Consider the following 4,755-nt stretch of genomic DNA (forward strand, 5'->3'; position numbering starts at 1 on the left):
TTACTGATTGCTTTTATTTTTGTTTTCAATAGTTAAGAATTAATTTTCTGAGACAGGGTTTTCAAGTATTAGTTTCTTCTTATGAGGCATGTATGTGCAAGTCAGGAATTGCTGTGATGCTTAGGGATACAGTTTTCAGATCAGGGATACATAGTAATTACATGCCAGATCAGAGCAAAGCTCAAAAGCCTGTCACAATGATGAGAATTCACGCTAGTAGGCCATATTTTCCCCAATTCATATTTTGCTCTTTTCTTTTGATGACTTAAATAAAGCTTCTCTGTTCAAAAATTCTGCAGCCTAGCTGTGAATTCTTGTTTCCTACGTGTCGACAGGAATAGCAGACTTCACTAATGTGCGTCGAAGACTGCCAGCCAGGAGAATTTGCACTTGAATGGGAGCCCTTACAAGTGCGTGCCAGAAATTCCAGGTAAGAGAGTACCTGAAATAGAAAGTGGCACTAATGGAACGAGGCAGTGTACATGCTCAAATTTTCTGGCTTTTGTTGAAAACAATAGTTCAAATCTAGCAGGATTTGGGCTATTCAGTTTTATACTTTTCAAAATTTGCTTCCAGGGGGAGATGGCAGTCTCATCACCATAGCTTTCTGACACCCCCCACAACCACCACCCACCCTTTCACCCCTCTCCCCCCCCCCCCCCCGTGATTCTAGGGCATGCAACAGCAGGACCTAAGTTAAACTATAAATACAACAACTAATGTAGGTGAAGATATACTTATCTTTATAGCGATATGTTAACTGAGTGCTCTCAAAATCCCTGGAATAAACCTGTAAGATACACCCTTGCCTACATTGAAATCTTCTTCAGATGTGCCTTGGAATAAAAAAAAATATTTTGGTTTTGAGATACAGAGGACATCCTTTAGTGCTTCCACCAACTAGAGCAATAAAACATCCCGTGAGATGCTAGTATTTTGTCAGAACACAGTGAAGTGTCACATATTAATTACTTTCATGTGTTGCTCCTAATTATCTATAATAGCCAAAGGTAACCAAACTGAAATAAGCAAAGCACATACAGAAACTCCTTTGACCAGAAACACGTTACAGAATTGTGATATGGCTCCAGAGGGGTTTATTAGGGGTTGGAAGTACTGAAATTTGCCTGTGGTTTAGACATAAAACTTTTCAAACATGGCTGCACTCTGTTAGTTTGTTGACAGACTCATTCCACATAATTGTCAGCCCTTGTACATATTATAGAGGGGTCATTAGTTCTGGGAAAATGCAGTATTTGTCATCACTGCAGCAGAAGTGTGTACATATCATAAATGGAGCCTGAAGGGATTTAGTTCCAGGTTATTAAGTGTTCATTTGAGATGGTGGATAATAACTGCTGTTTCTGATATTTTAGATTAGGCTGCCCTTACTGCTTGCAGGGCTTATTTTCAGTGGCTGTTAGTCTTGTTATTATGGATACATATTTAATGATTAAGACAGTATCAACAAAATCAGTAAACTTGTGTACTGTCCAAAAGCTGCAACATATAAATTCATTAGTTAGCACTTTATCATTAACTAAGCCCTAACAAGAACTCTGTTGCAAAAATACCCTGTAATTAATGAGAAAGCGTTATTATTTGGAGCTTTTTATGTGTAAAAATGGACATCTGTGTTGGTTTGTTTTCACTTATTGGAATACGTATAAAAGCATCAATACAAATCTTACAGAATGCATTTCTGTAAGAGAAGTTGCAGTGGAATAAACATCACATTAAAGTTAAGACATCAGTGTAAATATAGTTGTAGGTTTTTTATTATTTTAATTTTATTTTATTTTCTGTAATACATCTCTTGGTCACTCCAGTCATTTTGTGTTTTCCTTGCCTAATTATACTCAAAGCCTATATTGCAGTTTCATGCTCTTAACAATAGTAATGCAATTGTTAACCAGAATAACACATTAGAGGGAGAAAAATAACATTAATGTTATCAAGAACTCTTGGAAAAAATAGCTTTCTGCTGCTTATTTCCAAATAAACAAGTGCAGACAGAGTTTTTATATTTGCAGATAAGTTTCCTTTGTGTTAGATATTAAATCTAATAGAATTAAAACATTTTCATTATTAAGTCTGTTTTTTGTTTGTTTGTTTGTTTGTTTGTTTGTTTGTTTTTGACTGATAGTTGAACTGTGAACATATATTGGGAAGTTGAAATTCTGGTCACATGGCACCAATATTCATGTTGGATATGAAATACAAATGTAGTGGAAATGAAACAAAAATCTTTATAGAAATGGTCAATTTGTGTAGCTAGCTAAACTGAATATTATATTTCAGATTTCCTATTTTATCTTTCTGCCTCATTGTCATTATTGCCAGATGGTTATTTTATTACTACAGTTGTTTGAAATTATAATTCTCCCTGCTGCTGCTGCTTAGTGTGGAAAAAATAGTGACCCTGACTGTGAACCTCTGAGGTCACACCACTGTGAGTAGACTCACTGAAGCTGACAACTGGCACTGAGTACCCGGTAAAGACTGGGCCAGTAGCCTCTCACATTTCAGTAGTCACTAGCAGGAAATTGTTAATTCATTTAAGCAATGACATTTGAGACAAGTACCTTTAATTATAGAGGCAGTACATAGCAACCTATTGTTACATTTGGCTTCCCTGGTAATATAGCCCTTCTCTGGCTATTTGTCAGACTGTCATTTTTGGAGCTGCAATTTTCCCTTATTTCTGTCCACCTTAGCATGAACTATGTTTGAAACTCTGGTCACTAAATAATAATGAAAAGATTTGTCTGAGAACAGACAGATAAATATAAACAGTTAAAATAGATGGGCAATAGGAAAAATAAGTAGATTTGTGCATTATCAGTCCTGACTACTGAATGTTGGTGTGCAGTTTTGTCTCAAATGTGTAACACCATGGATAACTCCTGTCTTTCTCTGTAAGAAATAAATAGCATAGTAATGGTTAATTCATGAAGAGAATTGTCCTCAGGAAGTAAAGGTTTTTCTAGAACTACTCTTTGTTTCATCCTCATTTATCTACAGATGCCCTTTTCAATCCAGAAGTATTTTAATGCACAAGTTTCATGTGATTTACTATTCCTTATTCACACTGTGTCAGTGAAGCCCCAGTCAAGTACTATTTAATAGGCACAGTAGAGAACAGCATCCCTCAGGACACAGCTAGTTTGTAATTAGGAAGAACATTTGGGCTAGGAAATTGGTAATTATCCTCATATTCCTATTCCACATTTAACTGTAGAACTGAGCCACATATAGCAGTTTTATGGTTCAGATGCCAGATCTATGATAAGTTTTATAGCAGTGTGGGTTAACTCTCTGCTTCAACACCCAGCATCAGTAGTTCAGCTAAGCTGTGTCTAGTTGGGCATGCTAGCATATCTGCATGGTTGTATAATTAAATGATCACTCCTGAGCAAAGTCATTGCATCTGTTAAGGTCCATCTTTGGATCTGCACACAACATATAAGTGTACATTGATTCCATCTCTGTTGTTTTGGCTGGGTAGACTTACCTGTAAGAGCAAGCAGCTCAGTAGATCAAAATGACTGCTGCTGAGGTTCTTGTATTAGATTAAGCATGGTTCAGGGCTTTACATCACACTCTATCTAATCTGATTCATCAGACCATATATATAGCCACTGCATGGGTGCCTCAAAACTGAAGAAATAGTGCTTGTCTGAGGTCCACAGAGGTTAGGGTCCTTTGGTGTGCACTTGGAGCATGGCTTCTGGTCTGGCTTAACTTCCTCTGAAAGAAATCTGGTCTGCATGCCTTAAATCTGCTCTGTGACCTAAATGAGTGTGTGGTAAGTACAGAAAATCAGAGGGTCTGCTTAAGAAGGGCTCTGAATTAAAGTGCTAATTCAAGTGTAGCAGCTGACAGGGGTTGAAGTGTTGTTTCTTCAGCACATCCTATCTGTAACTGATTATGTGAGTGCTTCTGTGTAGTGTCCAAAGACAGGCTCTAGCTGAATGTGGTTTAAATTCACCTTTTGGACCAACTGGATTTGACAAGTCACAGCTCAGAGGCAATTTAAGAAAGGAATGCTTGCTGTCTCTCATGCATTAGTCACTGGTTCCTGGATCAGACACGGTGCTTAATAGCAACCATGTGAATGAGTGTAGTGTGTGCTCACATTATCTGCCATGCACATAAATCTGGGCATTCTACCCGGTGTTCCGCAGCTGACATCAGTATGCCAGCTTCAGGGCATTGCTTCATAGACATGATCCACACTTATTGCATCATTAGTCATACTGTTTAAGTCCCATGACCAAAAACATTAGCCTCTGATTTTATTTATTTTTTACCGTCTTTTAAATAATAATTTTAGTTATTTAAAAAAATAATTTTAATTTTAAAAAATAAATTATATATTATATATTATATTATATAAATAATATAAATTATTATAAATTATATAATAAATAGTATACATATTATAAATATATAATGTATATTATATATTATATTATAATATAAATTATATATTATAATTTTTAAAATGAAAAAATAATTTTAGTTATTTTTTACCAGTTTAGGCAACTGCTGGACTAGATTATAAGCAGATGTAAGAGGCAGCAGTGATTTGCTAGAGGAGGCTGAGTGTGATACAGATTATGCAGCCTAACTGATACTCAGTTCCAATTCTGTTTCCACTGGACAAATTAATAAACTCCAAGGAAAAAATATTTGGATAATTGTTTTTTATTCTCAAATAGCTAGTCCAGTTTTCTTAATGTAGCTAATATA

This window comes from Oxyura jamaicensis, chromosome Z, assembly GCF_011077185.1.
Source record: "Oxyura jamaicensis isolate SHBP4307 breed ruddy duck chromosome Z, BPBGC_Ojam_1.0, whole genome shotgun sequence".
NCBI lineage: Eukaryota > Metazoa > Chordata > Aves > Anseriformes > Anatidae > Oxyura > Oxyura jamaicensis.